The following is a 17,167-nucleotide window of genomic DNA, read 5'->3' on the forward strand; positions in this document are numbered from 1 at the left end:
GTGGAATCGGAGCATGCTTGTCATTCACCACAACAAGCTTAAGACAGAACACCTGAATGGCCATGCACATTTTTGATAAGCAGAATGAGACCCAAATGGTAAGCCGAATAAGAAGCAAAATCAAGAGTCTCAAATGGGCCAGCAAATTGCTACAGAGAGGAACTTTATCATAAGAAAATTTAGTAATTTGCAAACACAACGTAGCAACCATTAAAAATCAAGTGCAAAACCCAAGTGGTATTCAGCCATTTTTTTCATTGATACATGATCATTGTGCAATGTGTCCAGACTGGGCCATGTACTGCTTGAAATTGATGCACCTCTTGAACCACATTGTCCTCACTGGATAGGCAGTGGAGGTATGTTGGATGTAACCCAACACAGGAGAAAATGAGGACTCTCCAGTAGAATAGTGTTTGGAAATGCTACATGAAACCTAAGCACTATCCATGTACTTAAACCTGTGGCCTAGAAATCCAGAATAATAATATTGCATTTACTGCTCAATAGTTTGATTGAAATGTTCTATCATACCATTACTTTGGTTTGATAAGCCAAGCCAAGAGCTCTTTAAATGGTTAGTGTTAAGTTGAATTTCTAAACTCTGATCTGGTGGCCAGAGGTTTAGGAGACCACCCCAGTTTAGTGGAACAGGGGAACCTTCTGGAGAAGAAAGACCAATCATGGTAGTGTGGTAGGTGGTCAAGACTAAGGTGAGAGTGATCAAAAGCCCACAATGAGCACACAAAGTAAAACCCAACAGACTGCACTTAGACAAGTGTATATAGCAAATACATATTCATTTATTATAGGACTTAATAATTAAACACAAATACACCAGAGTAATATTAAAAAATTACCACACACACCTTTTTGCCTAATGCTGTAGAGGGGAAATCACAACCACAACCTGCAACAGAAGGGTAGGTTAACACAAATATAGCATTAGGAAGTTCTTCAGAGTCAATCCCTAATTTAAGCAGCCCAGCCCTACGAAGTGGGGAGCCTTATGCTGCATAGTACAGTAGTGTGTTGAAAATGTGCGGTTGTGCTTATGAAACAAAGCAGGTCCTCTTCAGGAGCTGTAGCAGTTCAGTAAGGGGCTTGAGGGGATGAAGGACAGTGTCCTAGTATTTGAGGAGGGTCTACCCTTGCAGGCAGAGTGACGTTCGGGTTTCGGGAATAGCTAAGGAGTGCAGGCAAGCCCAGCTAAGGGTAGTATCTTTTGTGGGATTCTCATGTGTAAAGAACAATGGCTGTGCCAGGGGGCCACTGCTAAGTGATGCGAGTACTCACCGACCCTCGACACAGTTCAGGCCACACTTTGCCAGTCTAGGTCAGGTCACTTGTAGGTGCAACACCTGCAGTTAGACGTTGCCCCGGTTCTCAGCGGTAGCGGGACAGGACGATCGTCCGTGGTGGGAAAAGAGCACATCTCAGTGCACAGAGGGACAGGTAAGCAAGGCTCCTACAATGACCCTCATCACAGCAGGGCGACACAGAGACCACACATGCTCATGGCGTGGCACCCTCTCTTAAATCGTGACCCAGAGGAGCTAGGACTATGAGATTTGACAGGAGAGGGCCCAGGACCACAAGCTGGCGATTTCCTAAGTCTCGAGAGTCAACTCAGGACAGCGGCACTCCTCGGCGCTACCCCGGCTTCTAGCTGGTCAGTTCACTGGATGGCCCAGGAACACTTACTGGGAGGCTCTATTGGAGGGTACTCAGGAGATGCCGAGAGTAGTTATTCCCACTACTCCAAAGGGTCAAAGGGCCCTTGCAGGCCTTCAGTGATTGATGCAAAAACAGGCGCCTGGTGGTTCCACAGCTCTGCTTCAGCATTTCAGGATACTTGGCTCCTTTTGTAGTTCAGTGTGAAATTCAGGTGATCGACCTGAAATGGATGTAGAGCCCCTTCTCTTATCCAAGATTTGTTTTGTGCTCAAATCTGTGTTAACCAATCAAAGATCTGCTCTCTAGCATTCCCGCCAGGTGTGGGCCAATCATGGCCTCTGGTGGTTCCAGTCATTCAGGCATACCAGACATACTGGCACCAGTAGTGTGGATTGGGACCAGTCAGTCCCAATCCTCTTCCTGGGCACTAGCCCATGTGACACGGAGGAGCCCGCAAAGGTTTTTGCGGGAGGCTGCATGCCAAATAAGGAATTCCTGGGTCAGCTTGACCTGGGGGAAGGCAAAGGGACAAAATGTCCAAAGGACAGAAAATATACTTCGTGGCACAGCCATTTTCAGCACTGGCCGCAGTCTTGAGCCAAACGTGGTAAACGCAATATGGTTTGTTAAAAAGAAACATAGTTTCCCAGTACTGACAGTCTGAAGGATGTATCAGTTTCCCCATAACAGATGAACAAAAGCCCAGAGGAGTGCAGCTGAGGGCTGTGCTCCACTGACAAAGGTCAGGTTAGGTTAGCCAAACAAAAGCAAAACTTTTGGGGAGGGGGTCCATAAATGGAGTGGAAATTGCGCCTAAGGGAAATCTTTCCTAACAGTTAGGATGCAGGAACATTTAATTAAAAGTCACTGTAAATTGAGGGCCGTTTTGAGGAAAACATGCAACCAAACAATATCAGAAAGAAAGATAATGCCAACTGTTACATCACTATTGTATTGTATTTATTTATATAGCGCGCCGAGCCCTGAGGCAACTGGGCACATTTCTTGGGTACATATAACAGTGCATATTTACAGTTACAGTGGCAGTTGAGCCGATAAGGTGACACATCCTGTGAGCATGTATGTAAAGAAACCTGGCCACACCCATGACCTGGAAAGATGTTCACAAGCACATAGCTAAATCACAGGGTGAAATTGCCAAATTCCCCTTCCCCTTGTGACTCCAACCTTCTCCCCTATCCTCAACACCACACTATGGGCCTCATCACGAGTTGGGCGGTAGCCTGGTGGTAATACCGCCCAACTGTAATAGCGTTAGCGCCAGCTGGTCCGGTGTTATTACCGCCGGAGCACGGATTGGGCATTAACTGTAAACCCCCATTCCCCAATGGGGAATCTTGGGTGCAAATATTGTGTGCTAATACAGCCAGCGGTAATTACACCTTAAACAGGGCGCTAAATGCTTTTTTCATCTCCAGAAAAAAGCTGGAGGTAAAACAGCCCATTTAGCGCCCAATTCGTGATAGGGCCCCCTTAAATGCAGGCAGTAATACCGTTACCGCCGTATTTAAGGGCTACCGCACAACTCACGATGAGGCCCTGTGCCTCAATCACTCTACTTTCTGCCACCTTCTTGCATGCTCCCTTTCCTAGCGTCCTCATTCTCTCCTACTCTGGTACTATTTGCGCCTTCCGACAGTGTCTTGCGGGAAGCAAGGAAGGATGAGTCGACCTTGCCGGTGTTGGAATCCGTGACCCCTCTGTTTGCCCACACCGCGCAGTTGGTTCCTTCGTTAAGTTGGCGGCATTCTTCCAATATGACACATGCGCACGCACTGCAAATATTTCCAGTAGTTGGGTCTGATGAGAGTCTATTCATAGGGGTCTGGTCTGTGTTATTGGGCAGCGTTAAATCCCCTTGCCTGGGGGGATCAATGGAGGGGCATGTGCTGCGATGGGAACTGCATGCCCTTTATCAGGCTTGAAGCGGCGGGAACAGTGCTGGCTCAAGTAACCTTATCTGTAATCAGAGTTATTAGCCGGCCTATTTTTATAATGTGTGACTGGGGAAAGCGGGCCGAAGGCAGACGATGAGCACACGCAGCTGTTTGGGCAGCCACACAGAAAGCTAGGAGATTTGGGCTGGAATTCACCTTTACTTGTATGACACCCATCACTCTATCTCCAGGACTGACGTCTCTAGCCGCCTGATTGTTTTCAGGGCTTAAGAGACAGGAATCTCAACCGTTTCTAGCGCGTGGCAAGCGCGCCTGTCATCCGAGCTATGCAGGGCACTCAGGGCCCTAGCCCAAACCCACCTCGAACAATTGTTTTGTTTTTCGTGGAATTTTTTTGTGCGCGCAATTACAAAGGCCTTCTATGGGTGCCGCGTGCATAAATACAATTTGCAAGTAATGAGACAGTGGAGGGCACTCTGTAGATTTGTATGTGTGAGACCAACAGGTTAACACCATTCTGGGCCGATGGCTCAGATTTTCATCTTTCCGAGTTTACTTGACGATTATTATTAACAATATTGCGTTAGCACCCTGTTCCTGGAACAGAGGGTTTGGGGGATAACGGCAAACAGCCCAAGTTATAGGTCCAAGCGAGGGAACCATGGGCCGTTAACCCCCTTTCCAGACCTTGGAACGGGGTGCTAATGCTATACGAACCCTGCATTACCAGAGAGGTAACCCAGGCTGTTAAAACAAAAGTATTTTAATTCAAAGAACAGCATGCAGTGTCCCGTTCATTGAATGAAAATACTGTGCCAAGATGGCCGCCATGGTTATGACGGCTGCAAAACGAAAAGGAGGGAAGCTGAGCATCACAACCAGGTAAGTAGGGCTGGAGAAAGGGGCTGGGAAACGTTTTTTTAAAAAAAAAAATGTAAAAAAGGGAAAGGGTGGGGAAAAGATGGCGGCCTGTGGCAGGGTTCCATGGAACGCAAGCTGAGATCAGAGATTTCAGCCTGCGATCCACAGAACCTGATTGGCTGCGCCCCCCACCCGGGTGCTAATAATAATTATACCTGTTATTAGTCCTTACAGAAAAGCTCAGTCTTACAGAACAGTAAATAAGCAGGTTACCTTGAGAAGTCCAGATGCATTGTTTTGTAGCATGGGTCTTATTTGATACAGCAGAGCTGCCTTTGAACGTGCCCACGCACATCTATTTCTCTAGTTTACTTTATTTTAGTTTATTTTCTTATATAGCGCGCCTAACCCATGGGTATCTGGGCGTTTACACTTGGGAGTACATGGTAAATTACACATCTTAAACTTGTTTACATGGAGGGTTACGGATCACCACATAAATAGTCACAAAATATAATTACAGGTCAAGGTTGCAGGCAAATATATACAGGTCGCAGATGCACACATGTAAAGCAGATATAGATCTGGGTACCGGGATGCGACATATATGCACATTTTACATTAAAATGTACAATATAAACAGAAGTAAGCTATGCAGTAGTAAAGTGAGTGTGCAGATCACTACACAGAGTGAATGTGCAGTTGACTATACAGTGGTTTGCAGGGTGCTGTGAGAGCCTAGTTAATGCACAGATTGGGCGAGAAGCCAGGTTTGGTCTTAGCTCTGAATGTCCAGAAGGAGTGTTCTGCTCTTATGACAGGGGGCAAGGAGTTCCAGCATTTGGCCGCTCACACTGGGAAACTGGAGCCTCCTACTGTTTTAAGGTTGTATTTCGGAATGGTCAATTGGTTGAGGTAGACGGATCTGGTCGGTCTGTTTGATTGATTTCTACAGAATCTATCTGTCATATATTTCGGTGCCACGTTAGAGAGGCATTTGTGTGTGATGACCAGTGATCGTAATGTGATTCTATCATGCACGGGTAACCAGAGTGCCTCCCTTCTATGGATAGATATGTGGCTCTGGCGAGGGATTTTTAATGCTGATCTTAGAGCATTGTTCTGGAGAACTTGGAGTTTGTTTAAATTCTGAGCGGATGAGCAAAGGAATAGGGTGTTGCAGTAATCCAGCTTGATAGGATCAGAGCTCTGGCAAGTGTGATGCAGCTGTAAGTGGATAGGAATGGTTTACATGCATTTATGAGTTTGTTGGTGTAAGCCGTGGAGGAGGCTGTGCTGTTAACTTTTTTTTTTTAGCGATAGAGTGGAGTCTAAATAAACCCCAGGCATTTTGACTTCACTAGAAACTTTTATGGTGTTCCCATCTATAATGAAGGCTGAGTAGCAGTTATCTAATTTGTTAAGGCTGGCTTGGGTGCCAATGATCAAGAGTTCAGTCTTGTCATCGTTTAAGCATAGACTATGAGTAGCCATCCGAGGTAGATGTCATTGATCAACTTGGTGTCTTCTGCGTAGCAACCAGTGAGAGTGATGAGGATCTGCGTGTCATCTGCATAATTAGTGTAGGTGACACCCAAATTGTAAAGACGGTCGAAGAGGAGCTTCGTAAATGTATTGTAGAGCGTGGGCAAGACGCAGGAGCTCTGCGGCACTCCACAGTGGATAGGATAGGGGGTGCTGACGCTGATGGCGCAAAGAGCCTGGTGGTTCTGTTAGCACGTCCAGGAAAATGTCTTTCTATAGGGCGGTCCCATTTTATACATAGCATTTTTCAACCCAAGTGTCATGCGCACGACCGCATGGAGACTGTAGAGACGGTTCCGGTGGAGTGGCCATTAGGTTGATACACGCCTTTCTGCTCTCGCATAGGTGGCGGTCTAGTCTTTTTCTCATTTTTTACATTGTGACGTCACCATCTCCGGAAAACTTACTCCGCGTCTTCAGTGCGGACGACGCATTGCAACTTTGAGCTTTCGCTTGCTTACTTTGTTGCGGTACGCTTGTGTTCTATCGCTCTATTTTTCTCTTTCAGAGCTCTTTCCACTCCCTGTTATTTTTTCCTCTCTTACTTATCTAGCGACACTCTGTCACTCGCTGCTCTCCTCGGGTCTCGATCCCATTTTCTTTCCCCGTCCACACTTTCCCATGTTTCCCGGCTTACCTGTGCTCTCCACCCATACTTCCTGCTCCACTCATTCCATATACTTTGCCTCATTGGATTTCCATCATTGGCCGCTCCGGACTGCTCCTGGACTTCAGAATCCATCCAGCCGATTCTTCAGCACATCGAACTCTACAGAGGGGTTTTTCCCCCTATTCACTCACCATCGGTGATGGGGCCGCTGTGGCTTCTCACCACGGAAGGAATTTAACTTCCAACTGTCTTCAATACTGAGAAGCTCCCAGATATGCCACGGACTCCAGTTCATCAGGTGAGGAGTCGGAGGAGGGAAGTGGGACCGACGGTTCTGATATCCATAGCGACAGCTTTGACACCAAGACAGATAGTTCTCAGGGATGCAGACATCAACTTATCTATTTTTCCCTTATTAGAAATTCTTAGTGCTCTATAGTCTGCATTCTTGTGGTTGGAGACTTAGGGCGTGTTGAGCAAACACCAGCAAAGTTATGGTGGGTTCAAATGCCCCTTCCACCTGAGATGTGAATGCAGAATTAGCAATATCAGCCAAGTCGCACACAGCACAGTGCCACCAAGCGTACAAAAAGGAAGTTCATCTAAAAAAGTCCGAAAAAAACACATTATGTAAAAAAGGGTAAGATTACTATCTACAAAAAGGGGAAGTCTACAAATAGTGGAAGTGCCAGGCTTAAGGTACAGTAAGTCCAAAGGTAACAACATGTGAAATTTGCAACCATTGGCAAAGTCAATGTTAAGGTATCAACTGTCGGTCCAAATGAAGTAATTCCTTACAAAGCCCACCACGGCCGGGACGTGACAACGTCTTCATTGACTCATTTTCTGGATTACTGAGGTGAGCATGGAGTGGTGGGGTCAGGCACGTTAGGTGCCGACCCTCCCTGGGCCCCCCCAGGCTGACCGAAGGTTTCTCCATGGGAAGTGTGCTTTGGCACGCTACATCTGATTTGCATGTTTTGTAGTGGCAAACTCCCCTCCGAGAACTGAGGGAGCACTGCAGGTTTCTTCAGGCTGTTCTGCAAGAGTAGTTAATCGTTGTGGGTCAGCCGGATAGAAGGAAATGAGCAGTGGGACACTGCACTCGCCAAGAACTACACTGTTCTGCATTGCAGAGCTTCCAAGAATGCTTGGGTATTTTTGTTGGTGTACCAGGACTGAGGGACCACGGATTGCCCAGGTGCCTAACAAGCATCGTGTAGGCCAGGGCACATCAATGGTAAAGGTTCCAAGCACATCAACGGTGGACAGCTACCTTGGAGTAACAGCAGGAACATTTTCTATATTAAAGATCCCGGCAGAAGATACAGGCCAAGTTTCACCTGAGAGCAGGATGGGTGGAGATGATTGCAACGTTAACGTTCAAACATTATTAATGATATCACGTGAGGTGCCGATTGATTTATGCATTTGCATAATGGCAATGTTAACGCTCAAACTGTATTGGCAATATCAGGCGACGACCCAACTTAGTTACTTATTTACGCAGCTGAACAGGTAAATAGCAATGCATGCCGAGGGCGGATGTTAAAGGAGAACATGCACTGTTGATAATGAAATCCTCCTTCAATATTAATAGTTGGGCATGCTTTGTTGGAGATGAGAAGGCTGAGCATGTTTGTTCAGAATGAAATCCTCCTTCCGGAGGGGTTGAGGATGGCCGAATAGACAATAAAGGAACTGCACAAGGGTTCCTGGAGAGGGTTCAGGCTGTGTGGTTTCGTTCAGGGTAGCGCTAAGCCTGAAGATTGCAATAAAGGGAAAGTCCTATTGTGAGGGTTAAGCATTTTGGCAGCAGTTCGGCAGGCATGGGAAGTAATGCGGGATGAGTGCATTTAAGTGGCATGTTTAGGCTTTCTGCAGCCCTCGGCCCAAATAAGTGCATCATGCCCCCCCAACTTTACTCCACCTCTGCCAGACTCTGCACCTTCACCAGATTTGTCCCCTTCAGGAACGTCTGTTCGCGTTGTGCAAACTACACCATTTCTCCCCCATTTTGTCCCCCATTTTGGCTACATAACATTATAAGGATGTTTTTAAGGTTGCAGCGATAAGAAAGTTATTGCTTCATCTATATTAATTCAAGCCTGTCATTGTCTATGTTATGTTAGTTGAAAGAGTGTTTTCAGATCTCTGCTGCCCAAAATGTGTAGAAGGTAGTGCGTTTTACAGTTGAGTGCACTAGAGGTAATTGTTACGTCTGTCTACTTTCATTTAGGTTGGAAATCAAGTTTTTTAGATGAAGCAATAAGAGCATAAGCAGTCAGCCAACTGGACACAAGTGAGAGAAGGTTGGAACGAGGAATTCTGGTGTCAATGCTAGTATCTGGATTCTCTCACAAATTGCCTGCTGCCACTCTATGAGAAACACCTAAACTGATCTGTAATATGAATGCAACATAACTACATTTTTACATCCATTCTTGTCAAATGGTAAAGTTTCCATATGAAATATATGCAAGTGGTACAGTCCCATTTTATCAAAATTTCCTCACAGCTGCACAATGCAGGCACCTTTTTATAACAAATGAAGTGGTACATACTGTTTACATCATTGATGTTTGTGCAATTGTTCAAAATCCCCAACACTCTAATAGTAAAATTGAGCAATGGATCGGGCATTCCAGCACAATATTACATTTGTGGGTGTGGTTTAGGCTATGGTTGCTTGCCAGCTTGCGTTTAAGGTAACTTAAGGTAATTTAAAATGTTTCTTAACTCTGTAGAGGTGGTTGGATTGTACAATGCATAGGAACATTTTGAGGTTTGTGGGTATAGATATAGATGTCCTGCTGTTGTATGAAGTACAGTTTCACAGTAAAAGACCTACCTTGCATTTAAAATAGATTGATTTATAAACATCACAGTTAAGCACTGTGTGACATACTTTGCAGTTGGTTAAGACTGTGTTCTAACCAATACAGAGTGTGGATATTCCTTTGTGGGGGCTTGGGGATACACTGTACCAGCCTGCATCACCTCCTGAGAAGCTAGGCCTTGATTGCTCGACCATTGCTACCGAATAGAGAATCTTGGCTGGGGTCTCCTGTGCCTCTCCTCCACCATATAGGGAGTGGGAGTACAGACACCCCCCACCGGTCGTTGAGGCCCGTTCTCTCACACTGGTGGCAGCGGTGGGATGCTTATGGTTTTAAGAATCAGTGTATAACCGTGCCACTTACAAAGGATATTGGCCCTTTATTGAATTAAGGTTTAGTGGTGTACAAGGTAACTGCATTACAAACAATGGAGTCTATTGCGAATGGCAAATTAACTCGGATGAGCTTGGAGGCTCTCCAGAGTGCTTGTGAAGCTAGGGAGTTAGACTTTGTGGAGAAGTCTAGGGCTGAGCTGATAGCTGCCCTGGTGGACTACCAGACTGATAGTGAAACTCTTGATGAGGGGGGGAATGCAACCAATGAGGACTCTGCCCCTGGGGTTTCTGCTGAATCTGTTTCTGGGAATGCCGCCATTCCTGCTGCCTCTATTCCAAACTCCAGCAATTCCTTAGAGCTTGAGTTATTAAGGATGAAATTGGCCTTTGAATACCGCAAGTTGGAAATAGATGCTGAGCTTAAGAAAGAGGAGTTGGCTCAACAAGTGGAGCTCAAGAATAGGGATCTTGAACTCAAAAATAAGGACCTTGAACTCAAGAGCCAGGACACTGAATGTCAGAGGATCCAGCTAGAGAAAGCTAGAGTGGAGACTTCAGCTAGAACCAGTGAGAGTGTCAGGTCCCCCGCCACCAAGTTTATGAAAGATTTGGTTGGTGTATTTGTGGAGGGTTCGGATATCCTCCAATGGATTGAAGCGTTTGAAATGGCTTGTGAGATTCATGATGTGGATAAAAGAGATTGGGCGAAGTGTTTGTTAAGCAGAGTGCCTCAAACCGGGTATGACTGTATTCTGAAGCTGAGTGTGGAAGAAAGGGGTCAGTAGGAGTGTATGAAGTCTGCTTTGATTGCCAAGTTCGGCAAGACACCTACCCAATACCTTAGAAGGTTCAGGGATTTTAAGAAAAAGGAGAATATGTCGTGGGTTGACTGGGTGAGTCCTGCGCACATGAACATGATGGGGTGGATCGATGGATACAAGGTTAAGACTTTTGTTGAATTGTCCCACCTCTTGTTTTTTGAGCATTTCTCTGAAGCCTGTTCACAAGAGCTGCGTCAGTATGTGGCTGACCAGAACATTTTGGACCCCTTTAAGCTGGCTAGGTTGGCTGACAAGTGGGTCTCCCACCGGGTGTCCCCTAAGGACTCCAGTGGGAAGGACAAGGACAAAGAGAAGGGGGCCTCTCAGAAAGCTGAGGAGTCCCACAAGCAGTCACAGTCGGGTAAACCAAAACCTTCCTCTCCTAAGACGAAAAAATCTAGTGGGGATAAGTCATCTGGGGGTGGGAATAAGAGTAGTGGTCCACCTGCTGCAAAGCAGGCTCCCAGTGGTTCCAGTACCGTACCCCGCACTCCTGGCGCTTGTTGGGACTGTGGGGCTTTGGATCACAGAAGGGGTGACCCCAAGTGTAAAGGTAAGGCACTTGGAGTACAGGCTGTCAGCCTGACCTACCCTTACCCCGTGTCTGAGGTGGAGGCCACTGTCCTCCCCTCCTCTGCCGGGATCACATTTGGTGCTCCGGTGGAGATTTCCTTAGTGTCCCTTGGGGCCTGGGACCAGTATGCGGAAGTACTGGCGACTATCCCACAGAACACCCGCAGGTTTTTGAGAAGTGTCCTCTTGAATGGCCAGCCTTCTACTTGTTTGAGAGACACTGGGGCAAGCATGACAGTGGTGGACAGGACCCTGCTCAGGCCAGAGGACTATGAAGGTGCTCCTCTGCAAACCACCAGGTTAGCTGGTGGGCCTCCCAAATTATCACCTGTAGCCTTAGTCACACTCATGATTGGCGACAAGACAGCGAAGCTTCCTGTCCTGGTTCAGGACAATGTCCCTGCTAACATTTTGTTAGGGAATGATCTAGTAGAGTTAGGGTTGATCTCGGATGGTCTTCCCATGACTGCTGCTGCAGTCACTAGGTCACAGGTGACACCGGGTCTGGCTGTGGGTCAGGTACCCGAGCCAAAGGCGAGGCCTAAGGCAAGAAGAAGGAAGACCAAGAAGGCCACCTCTGTGGAGGGAGCACCTTCTCTTCCTGCTGTTCCGACAGCACCCATTGGGATCCATGCTCCGGACGGGCTGGGTCCAGTGGAAAACCCAAACTCAACTCTTTTGGGAGAAGAGGCAGAAGACTCTCCTGTGGGAGAGGTTCTCAACCCGGAGGATCATCCCGACCTTCAATGCTTGTTAGCTGAAGGGGGACCCTCCCGAGCGGACTTCTGTAAGGGACAGAGAGAGTGCCACTCTCTCGAGGGACTGAGGAAACAGGCCCTGGCCCAGGCACAAGGAGAGGTGCCTAGGAATTTCCGGATTTATTGGGAGGGTGAGCTCCTTGTTAGTGAGCCCACTAAGCCTGAACCTGGTGCCCACAAGAGGTTGGTGGTACCCCAGGTTTACAGGCCCTTCCTACTGCAGTTGGCGCATGAGGTGCCCTTGGCTGGTCATCTTGGGACCAAGAAGACTAAGCAGAGGCTCTCTGCCCATTTCTACTGGCCACGGATGGGAGTAGAAGTGGAGTCCCACTGCAGGACCTGCCCAACTTGTCAGTTGTCTGGCAAGACTGGAGGCAGTGTCATTGCCCCACTGCAGCCGTTGCCAGTGGTTGGCACCCCATTTGAGAGGGTGGGCATCGACATCGTCGGTCCCCTTGACCCTCCCACTTCAGGTGGACATCGGTTCATCCTGGTCTTGGTAGATCATGCCACCAGGTACCCTGAGGCGATACCCCTTCGGACGGTTACGGCCAAGGTGGTTGCCAGGGCTCTCCTGGGCATTTTCACCCGTGTTGGATTCCCCAAGGAGGTTGTCTCTGACAGAGGATCCAACTTCATGTCCAGTTACATGAAGACCATGTGCAAAGAGTTCGGGGTAACCTACAAGTTCTCCACCTCTTACCACCCCCAGACCAATGGTCTGGTTGAGAGATTTAACAAAACTCTCAAGGGCATGCTAGGTGCTTTGGAAGAGCCCCTAAGGAGGAAATGGGATCTCCTCCTGCCATGCCTGCTGTTTGCTTACAGAGAGGTACCTCAAGAGGGTGTTGGTTTCAGCCCCTTTGAGTTACTCTTTGGACACCCCGTGAGGGGGCCCCTCGCCTTGATCCGAGAAGGCTGGGAAGCCACTCCTCCAGGTCCCGCCAAGCAAGTGGGGGACTATGTGTTAGGCCTCAGACGGAGGATGACACAGATGATGGGACAGGCAACAGCAAATCTCAAGGCCAGCCAGGAGTTGAATAAGTACTGGCATGACCTTAAAGCCTCGCAAGTGGATTGGACTCCGGGACAGGAAATCCTTGTGATGGAGCCTACCAAGCCTAGAGCTTTGGCAGACAAGTGGACTGGCCCCTTCAGGATCATCTCCAAGGTGGGCGAAGTCAATTATCTGGTTGACATGGGAGCCCCTGGGGTAGCCCCTCAGCTATTCCATGTCAACAGGCTCAAGCCTTTCCACAGGCGAGCAGAGGTCTCATGTCTCTTGCTAGCTTCAGGGCAAGAAGAGGATGAGAGTGAGCCCCTTCCTGATTTGCTGCATAGCAACCCTCAGGATGGCTCAGTGGAGGGAGTACATCTCTCTCCAGATTTGACAACAGAGCAACAGAGGGCCTGTAGGGCTTTGCTCCAACAGTACGCCTCTCTGTTTTCACTGAAGCCAGGCCTTACACCGTGGTGTAAGCATGAAATTGACACTGGTGACAGTGTACCTGTCAAAAGCAGGTGCTACCGTATGTCAGATACCGTCAAGAACCACATCCAGGCTGAGGTCGCCAAGATGTTGGATCTGGGTGTTATTGAACCCTCAACCAGTCCCTGGTCCAGTCCAGTGGTCCTTGTCCCCAAGGCAAGTTCCCAGGCGGGTACCAAGGATTGGAGGTTCTGTGTGGACTACCGAGGAGTCAATGCCGTCACCAAAACTGACGCGCACCCATTGCCCCGGGCTGATGAGCTCGTGGACACCATCGGTGCTGCCAAGTTTGTGAGCACCTTTGACCTTACTTCAGGCTATTGGCAAATAGCTCTGACGGACCATGACAAGGAAAAGACGGCTTTCTCCACCCCTGAGGGACTCTACCAGTTTAGGGTCATGCCTTTTGGGTTGAAGAATGCCCCTGCCACCTTCCAGAGATTGGTCAACCATGCGCTCAGTGGGCTGGAAGCCTTTTGTGTGGCTTACTTAGACGACATTGCCGTATACAGTTCCATCTGGGAAGAGCATTTGACACATCTGGATAAGGTGTTGCAGGCCTTGAAAAGGGCTAACCTCACTATCAAGGCCACCAAGTGCCAGATAGCGCAGGGGAAAGTTACCTATCTTGGTCATGAGGTAGGAGGGGGTCAAATCCAACCTCTCTCCAGTAAAGTACAGGATGTACAGAACTGGGAGACTCCCACTACTCAAACCCAGGTGAGGGCCTTTTTGGGTCTCACTGGGTACTATCGCAATTTCATGGCAGACTATGGGACCATAGCTGCACCTCTGACAGCTCTAACGTCACCCAAGCAGCCTAGGAAGGTTAATTGGACCGAAGACTGTCAGAGGGCCTTTGATGGCTTGAAAGAAAGTCTGTGTAGGGCACCTGTGTTGAGTGTGCCTGACTACAGCCGACCCTTTATCGTCCAGACGGATGCCTGCGACACCGGAATTGGAGCTGTCTTGTCCCAGTTAGATGACAAAGGGAGAGAACACCCTATCATATTCATCAGTAGACAACTCAAGGGTAGAGAACTTAGGTGGGCTACTGTTGAAAAGGAGTGTTTTAGCATAGTTTGGAGCCTTAGGCGTTTTAGGCCCTACCTTACCGGGTCTACCTTCAAGGTCCAAACAGATCATAAGCCCCTGAAGTGGCTTATGCAGATGAAGGGTGAGAACCCGAAATTGCTCAGGTGGTCAATTAGCCTGCAAGGGCTAGACTTCACCATAGAGCACAGACCAGGGAAGAGTCACGATAATGCAGATGGCCTTTCCAGAAGGTATGTTGACCGTCTGGATGAGGGTGTCTATCCCGTGGGAGATTAGACACCCTCCACCTCATTCTGGGGGGGGCGACTGTGATGCTGGAAATGCATCTGAGGGACAGGGCCTCTGAATCCTTGTCCTTTTTCTGTTTTTACCGTGTGTTCTGTTATGTTTTCTGCCCCGGAGTCTATGTGGGACTCCTGGCAGTGCAGCTCTCTCTTTTGGTTTGGTGAACAGACCCATGGGATACCCTTATGGCACCCATGGGTAGGGGTACAACCCTGTGCCCCTAGTGTATGTTTTTTTGGGCACCTGTGGGTGGCCCACAGAGCAGGGTATGGGCTGGTGGCAGCTCCATGCTGAAATTGACAGGTGCTCTGGGTGTCCTCCATTTTGGGATACCCAGGCCCTGCCATTGGAGTCAGTTGATTCCTGATAGAAAACAAGATGGCCCCTGTGGCCTCTTGCTTTCTATTGCCTGTTATCTTGTTTTTCCCAAAGTCCTGGGAAGCCCTGACTCTGTCCCTCCCCCCTGACTGGCTGTTGGGTGGAAGGTCCATATATGGTGTTGTTGTGAAGGCCCAGCTAGACTGACTGGAGCCTTCCCATTGACTGTATGTTGTGGGTACCTCCTGTGGGTGGGACCTGGGTGAATGGAGTGGGTGACCAATATACACTCCTTGTTGTGGTTGTCTGGTTTCTGGCACGTGAGACAAAGACTGAGACAGCCCTGCCCGAAACTGGCCTGAATGCAGTGTGTAGTGTTGAATGGCTGGGTACTTGTCCCAATCCACATTCCCTGTTGTGAGTGTCTGGAAGGGAGGAGTGTGGCCTGAATGCACTGCGTGCCTGATTGGCTGACTGACTGCATGAATGCCCTGCAGTATGATTGGCTGCTGTGTGTGTGCCAGCAGTGTGGATGAGAGACAGGATAGTATATCTGGGGACCTCTCACCACTGGAAATTGTTCAGAAGGAACCATTGGTTCAGAAGCGTTCAGAAGCTGAGTCTCCACTCAAGAGTAACTGGAACTGCTGATCCTCGACGTCCAGCTGGAAGAAGAAGACTTGCTGTGGCATTTGCTTCGACCGATCCGAAGGCTGACGAATTCGTCGAGGGCTGACCCGAGAGAGGACCTGGTAAGGCGCCCTCTTCCCGTGCTCCGAGGGACCATCGAGCACCGCTCCATCTTCGCCGAAGCGCCCTGGAAGACAGACCCTCGAAAGGCTGCCGACCCGAGACGGGACCGCCGAGGAGATCGAAGTGAAGCACCCGGACATCGACGCCGTCGAAGTCCATTGCCGTCGACCAGGGTTCGCAGGTTTGTGTAACCGCTGGAGGCCCGTCGAAGTTGTGTTGCCCAGCCGTGGGAACCACTTGACGCCGTGCCGCCGACGACCGGAGCCGTCCGCTCCTTTGCCTAAGAACATTCAATCGAAGGACTCTCTCGACCGCTTCGTCGACCGCTTATCCTGCCGGAGAAAGTCGAGGACGACCAACGCGCCGAGGAGAAACCTGCCGGTCGGTTTCCCGCCACCCGACGACCTCAAAGACTCGGACGACTCGACGCCCTTGCTGGGCTCCCGTCTCTACAATCTTTGCGGTCCAGAACTATTGTCATCGAGGTGCCCCGCACACCTCCGCCTTGCAGGACGCCAACGCCCCGACGCCGACGAGCACCGCTCGGACGAAGCTGCCGCCTCTTCGACATCGTTCTACCTCGTTTGTCGACGGACGTTCGACGCCCCGTGCCTCCCGCTTGAAAGGGAAGGCATTCAAGAAGGGCCGTCGATTCCCCGTCGCCGAACAGCGAGTCCCTCGACGTTTGTCGACGCCTTTTCGAGGAACTCGACTCCACCAGGTACATTGGGGGGGTAAAAACATTATAGGAGAGAATAAGACTTGCAGAGCAATATATGGACTGGGCTTGTGTTATATCTTTCTTTACAGGTTGCCCAGGTGGGGGGATCTCCACAAGGAACTGTGCCTAGTGGTAGGGGTCAGTATTCTGCCTATTGCTCAACCATCTTATTTTCTCTCCTCTCTCTATTGCTGGTTTCCCTCTATTGGTCTGTGTGACATTGTACAGTATTGTTCATGCACTTCAATGAGATCTAGGGTGGTACCATTTTAGGATTGTAAATATTTGCCATTGTAGATTTTGCCAGAGTACAAAGTGAGTTACTATGATAAATGTACATAACCTTAACTATTGATTATATAAAGACTGTGTTCTAACCAATACAGAGTGTGGATATTCCTTTGTGGGGGCTTGGGGATACACTGTACTTAAGAACCAGCCTGCATCACCTCCTGAGAAGCTAGGCCTTGATTGCTCGACCATTGCTACCGAATAGAGAATCTTGGCTGGGGTCTCCTGTGCCTCTCCTCCACCATATAGGGAGTGGGAGTACAGACACCCCCCACCGGTCGTTGAGGCCCGTTCTCTCACAGTTATGACATTTGC

The sequence above is a fragment of the Ambystoma mexicanum genome, chromosome 3p (genome assembly GCF_040938575.1).
Source record: "Ambystoma mexicanum isolate Mex_15411 chromosome 3p, UKY_AmexF1_1, whole genome shotgun sequence".
In the NCBI taxonomy this organism is placed as follows: Eukaryota; Metazoa; Chordata; class Amphibia; order Caudata; family Ambystomatidae; genus Ambystoma; species Ambystoma mexicanum.